This window comes from Bufo bufo, chromosome 1 (genome assembly GCF_905171765.1).
Source record: "Bufo bufo chromosome 1, aBufBuf1.1, whole genome shotgun sequence".
NCBI classification, from domain to species: domain Eukaryota; kingdom Metazoa; phylum Chordata; class Amphibia; order Anura; family Bufonidae; genus Bufo; species Bufo bufo.
Window position 1 is genome coordinate 453,526,091 of NC_053389.1, and position 12,941 is coordinate 453,539,031.

At 43.7% G+C, this 12,941-nt stretch overlaps 1 protein-coding gene across 3 annotated transcripts in view; it reads left to right on the top strand.

Annotated features, from left to right (window-relative positions):
- The window catches only part of PTPRQ (protein tyrosine phosphatase receptor type Q), a 538,157-nt gene that overhangs the window by 70,416 nt on the left and 454,800 nt on the right, over positions 1–12,941 (top strand). The gene's annotated exons all lie outside the window — the stretch shown is intronic.

Sequence of the window (12,941 nt, forward strand, 5' to 3'; positions counted from 1 at the left end):
GAGGGGGGGCCGGCCGCACTGGCCACCAATGTGTTAAATACAAGGAAGGGAGGGAGCGGGGACCGGCCGCACTGGCCACCAATGTGTTAAAAACAAGGGAGGGAGGGGGGGCCGGCCGCACTGGCCACCAATGAGTTAAATACAGGGGAGGGAGGGGGGGCCACACTGGCCACCAATGAGTTAAATACGGGGGGAAAGGAGGGAGGGGGGTCTGCCCCCTGCTGCCTGGCAGCACCTTCCAGGCAGCAGGGGGCAGTCATGTACACAGTTCTTTTAGTATATTCTAACCTGAAGCGTCCCCATCACCATGGGAACGCCTCTGTGTTAGAATATACTGTCGGATCTGAGTTTCACGATCTAACTCAAATCTGATGGTATATTCTAACATAGAGGCGTTCCCATGGTGATGGGGACGCTTCAGGTTAGAATATACTTATAGCACAGACATTTCACTTACCAGTAGGAGGAGCGCCCGCCCGGTCACAGACATCGCAGGTAAGTATAATGCTTCTAAAATTGCTAAGTAACCATGGCAGCCAGGACTGCAGTAGCATCCTGGTTGCCATGGTTTCTGATTGGAGTCCCAGCGATTAAACTGGGACTCCGATCGGAACTCTCCGCTGCCACCAATGATGGGGGGTCGGTCATTTTAATTAGGGGGGGGGGCGGCCGCACTGGCCACCAATGTGTTAATCACAAGGGAGGGAAGGAGGGGGGGCCGGCCACACTGGCAAACAATGTGTTAAACACAAGGAAGGGAGGGAGCGGGGGCCGGCCGCACTGGCCACGAATGTGTTAAAAACAAGGGAGGGAGGGGGGGCCGGCCGCACTGGCCACCAATGAGTTAAATACGGGGGGGGGGGGGAGGGGAGGTCTGCCCCCTGCTGCCTGGCAGCACCTGCCAGGAAGCAGGGGGCAGTCATGTACACAGTTCTTTTAGTATATTCTAACCTGAAGCGTCCCCATCACCATGGGAACGCCTCTGTGTTAGAATATACTGTCGGATCTGAGTTTCACGATCTAACTCAAATCTGATGGTATATTGTAACATAGAGGCGTTCCCATGGTGATGGGGACGCTTCAAGTTAAAATATACCATCGGATTGGAGAAAACTCCGATGGTATAATAGGGACTCCTGACTTTACATTGAAAGTCAATGGGGACTGAAACGTTTGCAATTGCACCATATTGTGTCAACGTCAAACGGATCCGTCCCTATTGACTTGCATTGTAAGTCAGGACGGATCCGTTTGGCTCCGCACGGCCAGGCGGACACCAAAACGACTTTTCTTTCATATCCGTGGATCCTCCAAAAATCAAGGAAGACCCACGGACGAAAAAACGGTCACAGATCACGGAACAACGGAAATCCGTTTTGTGGACAGCAAAAAAAACGTCTGTGTGCATGAGGCCTTAAGCAAACATAATCCTACCATTGATTGGATAGACAGATTCTTGATTGGAGTGATTTTTGCATAGACAACTGTCTTAATACATCGTTGAGATCACTAAAGCTGTACCGTCGTTCATTTCCGAATTTTCGGATGTATTTTCTGAGAGTGGTAACCAGGAGTTACCTCTGCATTGGGAGTATGATTGTTCCGTCAATCTTATTCCCGGAGCTAAACTGCCCAAGTCTCGGTTGTATAATCTTTCGGAACCCGAAAGAGTGGCCATGCGAGTGTATATAGCTGAGAGTTTGGCTAAGGGACATATTAGACCGTCCAAATCCCCTGTGGCTGCTGGGTTTTTCTTTGTAAAGAAAAAGTATGGTACTCTTAAGCCATGTCTGGAATTCCGTGAGCTCAATCGTATTACTGTCCGTGATTCTTACCCCTTCCTTTAATTACGGATTTGTTTAATCAGATTGTTGGTGCCAAATTGGATCTGAGGGGGCATATAATCTGGTAAGGATCAAGGAGGGGGACGAATGGAAGACGGCTTTTAATACCCCTGAGGGTCATTTGGAGAATCTGGTCATGCCTTTTGGGTTAACCAATGCTCCTGTGGTTTTTCAACACTTTGTCAATGAAATCTTTCATCATCAGGTGGGGACGTTTGTTGTTGTATATCTGGATGACATACTAATTTATTCTCCTGACATGGAGACTCATCAGGATCACGTTAGACAGGTGTTACAGATCCTAAGAAAGAATAAGTTGTATGCTAAGATGGAAAAGTGTGTATTTGCTGTTCAGGAGGTGCATTTCCTGGGTTACCTGCTCTCATCCTCAGGTTTTCGTATGGATCCAGAGAAGGTCCGTGCTGTGTTGGACTGGGATCGACCTGAAAATCTGAAGGCGCTTATGCAGTTTTTGGGGTTCACCAACTACTACCGTAAATTCATCTTGAATTATTCGACTGTGGTTAAACCTTTAACAGACATGACTAGGAAGGGTTCTGATATCTCTGTCTGGTCTGATGCGGCATTAAAAGCCTTTTCAGCGGTGAAGGAATGTTTTGATTTGGCCCCTATTCTGGTGCAACCGAACGTGTCACACCCATTCATTGTAGAAGTTGACGCATCCGAGGTGGGGGTAGGAGCATTTTTGTCGCAGGGTCCTTCACCTAGTAAATGGCGCCCATGTGCTTTCTTCTCAAAAATACTCTCGGCTGCTGAAAAAAATTATGATGTGGGTAATAGAGAGTTGCTGGACATTAAGTTGACTTTTGAGGAATGGCATCATTGGTTGGAAGGAGCAATTCATCCTATTACGGTGATTACTGATCAAAAAACTTGGCTTACCTAGAGTTAGCCAAACGACTAAACCCAAGGCAGGCCAGATGGTCGTTGTTTTTCACAAGATTTAACTTCATTGTCACCTACTGCCCTGGGGTTAAGAACGTCAAGGTGGATGCTTTGTCGCGCAGCTTTCCTGGGGGGTGATTCTAAAGATCCTAGTCCTATTTTGTCTGAAGAGGTAGTTATATCCACCCTATATCCTGACCTTGAGGCAAAGGTGTCAGAGGTCCAGGAAGATGCACTGGACTCTTGTCCTCCGGGGAAGTTGTTTGTTCGTTCTGAATTACGTCACAAGGTATTCAAGGAACATCCCTGTACGGTGCTTGCTGGACACTGTCGATCTCATCTCTCGTAGATTTTGGTGACAGGCGTTGCGTAAGTGTATTGAGGACTATGTGTCAGCCTGTAGTACCTGTGCACGTGCTAAGGTGACACATACTTGGCCTTCTGGATCTCTTCTTCCGTTACCCATCCCATCCAGACCTTGGACTCATTTGTCCATGGATTTTATCACGGATTTACCGAGTTCTTCTGGAAAAAACGTGATTCTGATGGTAGTTGATCATTTTAGTAAAATGGCGCACTTTATAGCATTATCAGCTCTACCTAATGCAAAAACTCTTGCACAGGTGTTTGTCGATAACATCGTGAAACTACATGGCATTCCCTCTGATGTGGTGTCTGATCAGGGGACTCAGTTTGTTTCCAGATTCTGTAAAGCGTTCTGTACTCGACTGGGGGTACAATTGTCCTTCTCTTCGGCTTTTCATCCTCAGTGGAACGGACAGACTGAGCGCACTAATCAGAATCTGGATACTGACTTGAGATGTTTTGTTTCGGAGAACCAGGAGGAGTGGTCTTCATTTTTGTCATCAGCTGAATTTTCCATTAATAACCGTTGACAAGAGTCAACTGATAAGTCGCCGTTTTTTGGGGCATATGGGTTCCATCAGCAGTTTGGCACATTTTCAGGTTCTCAAACTTACGGTATTCCTGAGGAGGAACGATTTTCCTCTTCTTTGTCTGAAAAAGATGGGCAAAGGGTATAAACGTGTGGCTGACAGGAGACATATGAATAGTCCGGACCTGAAAGTGGGTGATTCTGTGTGCCTATCCACAAGAAAAATTAAGCTTAAGGTACCTTCTTGGAAGTTGGGCCCAAGATTTATTGGTCCATTTAAGATCACTGCCATTATTAACCATGTAGCCTTCTGTCTTGAACTTCCTCAGGCTTTGAAAATTCATAATGTATTTCATAAGTCATTGTTGAAGAAATGTGTCGAACCTGTTGAGCCGTCCTCCTTACCTCCCGCTCCTGTCATGGAGGACGGTACTTTAGAATTTCAGATCAACAGGATTGTAGACTCGCGAGTTCTCTGTAAATCCTTCCAGTATCTCATTCACTGTAAGGGTTACAGACCAGAGTAGAGGATGTAGGTTCCAGCGACCAATGTTAATACTAATCGTCTAGTGAAAGCCTTTCACAGAGCTCATCCTGTTAAGGTCGGTCCTGGGTGCCAGGAGGTCACCCGTAGAAAGGGGAAGGGGGTACTGTCACGGTCCCTCCCGTGACAGATGTCAGAAGACCGAAGAGACTGGCTACACGTGAAGGGATATAACATTCTGTCTTGCTTCAGTGTTGTTGTTGTTAATGACCACACCCAATGTTTCAGGTGTAGCATAGTGGTCATTACACCTCCCCTATATAGTCTGACCTCACCTATCTGGCTATGCGGTTGATAGCTTCATTTGTTTTTTTGGTTTTGGAAGAGGTGTATTGTCCTCTCTGGTGTTCCTGCTCATCCATCTCTCTACAGAAGTTGTGTCTCGTTCCTTTGTGTGTTGTTGTCCCTCCCCGTATCAAGAACAGTTTGCTGGAATTACAGAGTTGTATAATGGCAAATTGGATCTGCAGTCAGTGCAGCAAGGTGTAATAGGATTGTTCCTATTACCCAGGCTGTAAACTCCTATACTGAACCATGTTCTGCTTCAATACTGTGGAATGATTCTTCCCTATCCTTTCCCTGAACTTCTATATAGCAAAATAAAAGTATTAAAGTCTTTCCTAGCACTGTCCCTATTGCCTGCTGACTTCTCTCCCTACACTGGAAGATGGCTGAGGCTATTTATAGGGCTGTGACATCACAGGGCTGGCTGCTGATTGGCTGCGTGCATGGCATTGTGGGTGATACCTCGTTCCCAGAGTTCCTTGCTCCATGTCCTAACATGTGCAGCAGCCATTTTAGGAAAAAAATGCAATTCGTTACCACAAAGCGTGAGAAAATTCGGATTTGGGGCGAATCTGATTTTTACGGAAATTTGGATTGAATTCCACTTCGCCAACTTTGATTCGCTCATCTCTACAGGTTATGTGTGTACTAATAGGACGGCGGCCATTTTAGTTCTCCTAATGATTGCTCCCGAGACAAAACGAGCCATTATAACTAACGAAAGGTATATGTGAATTTATTTATAATAAAGTAATGTTTACGCATTTTCATTTTCTTAATTCCTGGAGAAGCCCTTTCACAACATCACTATGACCTAATAGGCACAACGTATTCCAGTTAGGGTGCATTCACATGACCATATCTGTTTTTGCGGACTGAAAATTGTGGATCTGCAAAACACGGAAACTGACTGTGTGTGTTCAGTATTTTGCTGATCGGACCGTCCGATCATAGAAATGCCTATTCTTGTCTGCAAAACGGACATGAATAGGACATGTTCTATCTTTTTTGCAGGGCCATGGAACATACAGGCGGATGTGGACAGCACAAGGTGCACCTTGAAATGAATGGGTCCGCATCTGATCTGCAAAATTGTGGATCGAATGTGGAGCAAAAATACGGTCATGTGAGGGAGATGAAATTGAAAATGTGAGTTTCACAAGTTCTTTGCCCATTAAATAAAGGCACACAGAGCCTGTTACTGAAAAATCTGTTCACAAAAAAAATTGGTTAGTGTGATTAATGCCTTGAGGCAAACAGCTTTCAGAAAATACCTCATAAGACATGTTTTTAGAGAGGCATTTAGCTAAAAAAAAAAGGTTTCAAAAGCATTGCTAAAGACCTGGGTGTACATCAATCCCATAGGCATGCACACAGGGTGTGTCGGGGGTGTGCCTGGGCACACCCTAATCAAGCCTGCTGGCCGGCGAATACTAATGAAGCCCTTCCATTAGTAGCTATGTACTTACTGCTTCCTGATCCTCGGCTGTCGGCTGTGCAGGGCTGCGCACAGCGTGAGGCGCTTTGTAATGCCACGCTGTGCTCGTCAGTTCAGAGCACAGCCGACAGCAGGAGGAAGAGGATCGCGGGCAGACAGGAGCGGCGGCGTACAGGAGCAGAGAGGTAAGTGCTATTTTATTTTATAAAAAATGAGGCTGCTGGGGGCATAATGGAGGCTAATGAGAGGCATAATGGGGGATAATGAGGCATTTGGGGGCTAATGAGGCATAATGGGGGCTAATGAGGCATATAGGGCTAATGAGGCATAATGGGGGCTAATGAGAGGCACAATAGCGGCTAATGAGAGGCACAATGGCGCTAATGAGAGGCATAATGGGGGCTAATGAGAGGTATAATGGGGCTAATGAGAGGTATAATTGGGGCTAATGAGAGGCATAATGGGGGCTAATGAGAGGCATAATGGAGACTAATGAGGCATAAGGGCTGATAATGGGGGCTAATGATGCATAAGGGCTGATGATGGGGGCTAATGAGGCATAAGGGGTGATGACGGGGCTAATGAGGCATAATAGGGGCTAATGAGTCATAATGGGGGCTAATGAGGCATAATGGGGCTAATGAGGCATGATAGGGGCTAATGAGAGGCATAATGGGGGCTAATGAGGCATAAGGGCTGATAATGGGGGCTAATGGCATAAATATATAAATATATATATAAATATATATATATATATATATATATATATATACACATACATACACGCACGCAGTGTGTGTGTGTTTGCGCTTTAGGGTGCACACCCTAATGCAATAGGCTGCGCACGCCTATGATCAATCCCCAGGTAGATAAATTATCTACAAATGGTGAGAAGTCATGACTGTTGCTAGTCTTCCTAGGAGTGGGCAATCCTGATAAGATCACTTCAAAAAAACAAGGTGAGAAAAAACAAGGTTAACAGCAAAAGACTTATAGAAGACTCCACAAACAAAAATTCTGTTCATGTGTCTTCTATTAGAAAAATACTAAACAAGAATGGTTTTCATACAAGGACACCGCAAAGGAGCTGCTTCCTCATCTGAAGTTTGCTCCTGAATGTTCCACAGTGCTTCTGGGAAAAGTTATATGGACATATAAGAAAAACATAGAACTTTTCAGTACAAATGAACAACACTATGGTTGGAGGCCAAAGAACTCACCCCAACTATGAAACGTGGGGACAGAGCCTCATGATTTGGGGCTGGTTTGCTATATTGGGGCTTTGGATGCCTTGCAATTGTTGAGGGAGCAAAAAATTCTTAACATTTTACAGGAGAATTCTAAACATTTTACAGGGCAGCAGTCCATGACCTAAAGCTGAAGAAATGTTGGTTGATGGAACAAGACAATGAAAGTAAATCAACTGAAGAATGGTTAAAAAGAAAGATTTGTGTTTTGGAATGACCAAGTTAGAGTTAGAGTCCGGACCTGAACCTTATTAAGATGCTGTGGCATGACCTGAAGAGGGTTTTGCAAGGCATTCCAGAAATAATGATGAACGGAAACACATTTACAAGCAGTAGTGGTCCAATATTCATCTTCAGCACTGTGTAAATATTTTTGCAGCTGCAGTAAGGATTTGGTGTCACATTCAGGGATTCTGCAGAACCACTAAACATATCCCAAACATATTTATACAAGACCTCAGGACACAGAATAGGCAAAAACGAACGATTTATTCAGCAAAGGGTACAAGACAAAAACATAATCAGAATCAAACTGGACATAAAGGTAAGAAACAGTGCAGTCCTAATCTCACCTGACCACTGTCCCTACCTGCTTGGACGATCTGTCCTAAACAACACTGTTCAACAGTTCCTATACTTGCTAAATGCAAGGACATAGTCCTAGCACCCACATTAAGAACTGCAGAGATTTGTTTTCACAACCGGAACCTGAGCATACTAATCCCATATGGATCAGAATACACACAGGAAGCATAGCGTTTACAGGAAGAACAGAAAATAACCAAAGACATAACAAAGACATTGATGAACAATCAGGCTGACCCCAAGAGTCAGGGTTTAAGTCACAAACTCTCTGGTCAGGATAGCAGGCAGATTTATCTAAACTGGTGTAAAGGAAAACTGGCTTAGTTGCCCATAGCAACCAATCAGATTATACCTTTTATTTTTTAGAGCTTCTTTGGAAAATGAAAGGTGGAATCTGATTGGTTGCTATGGGCAACTAAGCCAGTTTTCCGTTTCCTTTCCTTCCCCCCCCCCCCCCCAGCTGTCTTAGAGACAGACTGATCTCCCAGGCATACAGCGTCACAGGTCTAAATAGCAGAGAGATTAGGACATCTGACCACCTGATGTTCAGACACATGGACCAGGAAAACATTACCCCTAACATTAACAAACAGAGGGAGCATACAGGTCACAGGGAACAGTTCACATACTCCCACAGAAGTCCACGGCCAGCACACACAACACAAGCAGCCAGCCTATATGGCAATGTGTTGTCACAATGAACAGCAGATCTACAGTTATTACATTCAAGGGTTCACTTACTTTCTCTCCCTGTACTGTGGATGTTTAATCCATGTGCTCAATAATGAACACTACAACTGCAAGACATTAATTTGGGGGTATCAGTACCTGTGGGTTGCTGGATCAGCCCATCTGATCTAATAGTCTAATAGTATGGGAGTAACCAGTAGGATGTTAGCTGGCATGGAGCTCCACACCTAACTGTGTGACTGGCACCTTATATAAGCTATATCTGTGTGCATAAATATCTGTGTGCAGAATACTATACATCCACCCCTCACAGATGGAAGGAGTGTGAGTTGATGTTCATCAGTATTTTGTACGCTGCAGTCTCGATCATATCCCATTACATCCTGGATAGTTTTTGCACTGCACTAGTGTTTTAACCTTATACCAGACTTTTTTTTTCATCAACTGCGTGTGCGTTTTCATTGTGCTTCAGATTGTGACTCTCCTGACTAGTGATGAGCGGCAGGGGCAATATTCAAATTTGCGATATTTTGCAAATATTTGGGCGAATATTCGCCATATATTCAAGAATTCGCAAATTCATTATCTCCAGGCATTATTTTCTTGATTGCGAAAATTCGCATAAAATATGCGCATAAAATATGCGCATACAATATTTGCATGAACTTTAAAAAAAAAAAAATTTGAATATTCGCAATTACGAATATATTTAGCGATATTCTAAATATTCGCGAAGTGCTGATATTCGCGATTAAAATTCGCAATTCGAATATTCATGATCAACACTACTCCTGACATGCCTGTTTTAGTAACTATGTTCATTTATTAATTTTGGATCTTATATAAATACATGTTGCTTCATTCCTGGTTATTGCCACTGAAAGTTTATTAATGAATCTGAATGTTACCAATTGGGGGGTGTCCTTGCACAGTCTCACACAGGCAGCAAGCATTGGTCAGTGTCAGACTGTGCTGGGACACCCTCCCACCCCCCAACTAGTGACCCTATATTTTCTTATGGAGAGTGCCTTAATCAGCATGATGGTGGCTAGTGTTGAGTGAAGCGAGCTTCTGATGCTTCATCCGAAGTCGATTCGTTCATAACTTCAGAGTAATACTGTACGGAGATCCGTCTCCGTACAGTATTAGAATATATAAGCTCCAATGAGCCGAAGTCAATTATTCACTAAGTTAAGCGTGACTTCGTTGAACAACTTCGGTAGTTGATTTTTAAAGAGGAAAACCACTTTAAAACTTGAAACCGAACTCGACTTCCGTCCTGAGGTACTAGTTGGACCTGAAGCCGAGTTCGGTTTCAAGTTTTAAAGTGGTTTTCCACTTTAAAAATCAACTACCGAAGTTGTTCAACGAAGTCACGCTCGACTTTGCAAATAACTTACTTTGGATCATCAGAGCCCATACATTCTAATACTGTAAGGAGACGGATCTCCGTATAGCATTATTCCGAAGTTTTGAACAAAGTGACTTTGGATGAAGCATCCGAAGCTCGCTTCGCTCAACAATAATGGTGGCATCAGAGGCAGAGGTTGCCAAGAGCTCATTTGCAACCCTTTCTTCCCAGAATTTCAGAGGAGCATTGCCTAGCCTATAGGACTCCTCACGCTTATTAAGGCACTCTCCATGAGGAGATATAGTACCCCCCAAATCCCGACCTAGGCCTCTCAGCCAGTTAAACCAGTAGTCTCTGCTCTGCACTGATGAGCTGTCTGCAGATGAGGTGCTGACTTATTTATTATCCAAGTCATGTCTCAAGGCCTATTTGAAGGGTTGAGCATTGACTTATAGGATAGCCTTCTTAAATCTGGTGGCATTAGAGGCAGAGCTGGTTAAGAGCTCATTTGCATACTTTCTACTCATTTGCAAAAATAAAAATATTAACTCCAGTTTGTGCGGTGTAATAGATTTCATTTTATCAGAAATGCGGCATATCATATACGTGACATTTCGGCCACAATCCGGCCTTCATCAGACTGGTACCGCTAGAAAGACTGCACGGATAGCGGGCATTGTGTAGGAATCGCAGAGAACCTCTGCCAATGGATAAAGGGAACCCGACTTCCAGTAGTGTACCACCAACAGAGTGCCACAACGTTTTTTCTTCAATACTCATGTGCAGATTCATTAAAACTGCAAGACCAGACCATTTACCCCGGTTCCTGACCAAAAGCATTTTACATTTTTTGGTACATTTGTCTTTGAAAACCATCTGGTTATTGGACCACTCCGGTCAAAATGAAAAATCAACCATCACTTGAAATTTATGTCTTCCTAATTTATGTGTCACATTCGCTATGAGCAGTGTTAGAAATTGCAGATTGGGCTAGTGGTGACATTTTTATTATTATTTTATCTTTATTTTATACATTCATATAATACCATTCGGTTTCAATTAATCACACTTATTATTGCTGATTTCTCCTGTTACTGGGGCTGACATATTAGCAGTAGTTTGAGGGGTAATGCATCCCCCAGAGATTGTTCAAGGTAGTTCGGCCTCACTGCAGAGTTGATCTGGATCTACTAAGACCCAGCAGGTCATGCAGTTACCCAAACACCAGCGATCACATGATTGCTAGGATAGGAGCTATATGAAAAGATGCTCCAGACTTGTTACTACATGAGGAATAATCGTGTTTAATGAAACAGACTTGTCCGGAGAGGTGACTGGTCCTCTTTAATAATAATCGGACCACATTGTTTAGGTAATCAATGCAAAAATCCAGGTAATTCAAAGGGTTCACTCTTCTTTGCAACTATATATGAATGGCAGGTTTGTTTTAATGGTATTTCTCTACTTCCTTTCTTGTTCCACCGATATTCCAAAGCAATGTCAGTTTATTTTTTATTTTTCTTTACTAATACCGTACTTGCTGGAATATATTTCTGTGCATTTGAGGTTGCACAGTAATAACATGAGCTTATTTCCCAGATATAGTACATGGCCTTACAGTTTGAGCTATTAGACTGTTATGGTATTTTACTGTGATTTTCAGTTAAAGGGAATCTGTCACGACGATTCTGTACTATTAGGGCTCATGCACGACCGTGTGATGGCCGGGCCCATGCTGCGGACAGCAAATTGCTGTCCGCAATGCATAGACACCGACCATGGGGCAGCCGCATGCAGATCGCCGACCCATTCACTTGAATGGGGTCCGCGATCCGCATCCGACGGTCCGCACAGCAAAACCGTAGTGTTTCCGTGGGCTTCCGATCCGTGTCTCCATTCCACATCTATCGGATTGCGGACCCATTCAAGTGAATGGGTCCGCGATCCATGATACGGGATAACAAAACTAAACTTTCCCTTAGTACTGGATGCAGTGTTTTTACACAAAAATAATAATTACTAATGTCCTAAGGACTGATTTACACCTATTAATCCAGCACCTACTCATATACCTAATACTTAACTTTTATTGATATGCTTCTAATAGTATTACTTCTAACTTAACTAGATATTAAAATTCCAGTGCATCGCAGTCCTTACTCATCTATTCAATTTGCTATAGGGTTTTACACTGCCACCTTTCTTGGTGCAGGGTTCAAATCACTACTACTTGGCTGGCTGCGCGCTGCCAGTATAGTGTGAGTTCAGTGTTTGAATTCCCCTTGTGCTGATTAGGGCTGCAACATGCACTGTATTAAAATTGAAGCCTCACGCTGCCCCCCGACATGTTTCGCCGTGACCGGCGTCTTCAGGGGTTAGCGCAGAGTGTGCATAATTATTATTTTTATGATACGGGATACACACGGGGGGTGTCTGTGTATTGCGGACCCCCTGTATGCGGCCCGCAATACGGCCACGGCCGGGCAGCGGCTGTGTGCATGAGCCCTTTTCTGCAGTAATACATACATAGTACTGCAGAGGAAACCACATTTTTCATTTTACTACTGCCCCCCCATTCCCCTGCTGTGTGCAATTAAAACTACACTGATATATACAGTCCAGACTGATGTGCTGTGCTAACATAATGGAGAGGACTACTGTGCGCATGCATGTTCAGAAAATGTATTTCAGCACAGCTTTGAGAGTTAACAGCGGGGGGATGGGGGCAGTAGGAAAATTAAAAAAATGCAATCTGACTCTTTATCTGTAGTACTACTGATGTATTACTGCATATACTAGTCTACGATTGTGGAGACAGATTCCCTTTAACAATGTCACCTTCACAATCTACTTTCCCTTTTGGGTTACTTTCTATTTTCAGTTTCCTTAGTATTTTTAAAAGGATTGGTCATCAATATCTAGAACCCGGACAACTCAGATAAGCAGTGGTTATGAATGATTAATAAATTCAATTTATTATACATGTTCAGGCCAAGCAAAACCTAAATGTATGCTCACAGACTGCAGTTCTGCAACACTTCGATTGCAGTTTTGTTAAAGTGGTTCTCCGGACCCATAATAAAAATGATTTTTATCCCTAGATTACCCCAACACTGCATATGTTTGCCCCATATGCCTGTTCTTCATGTAAGCACA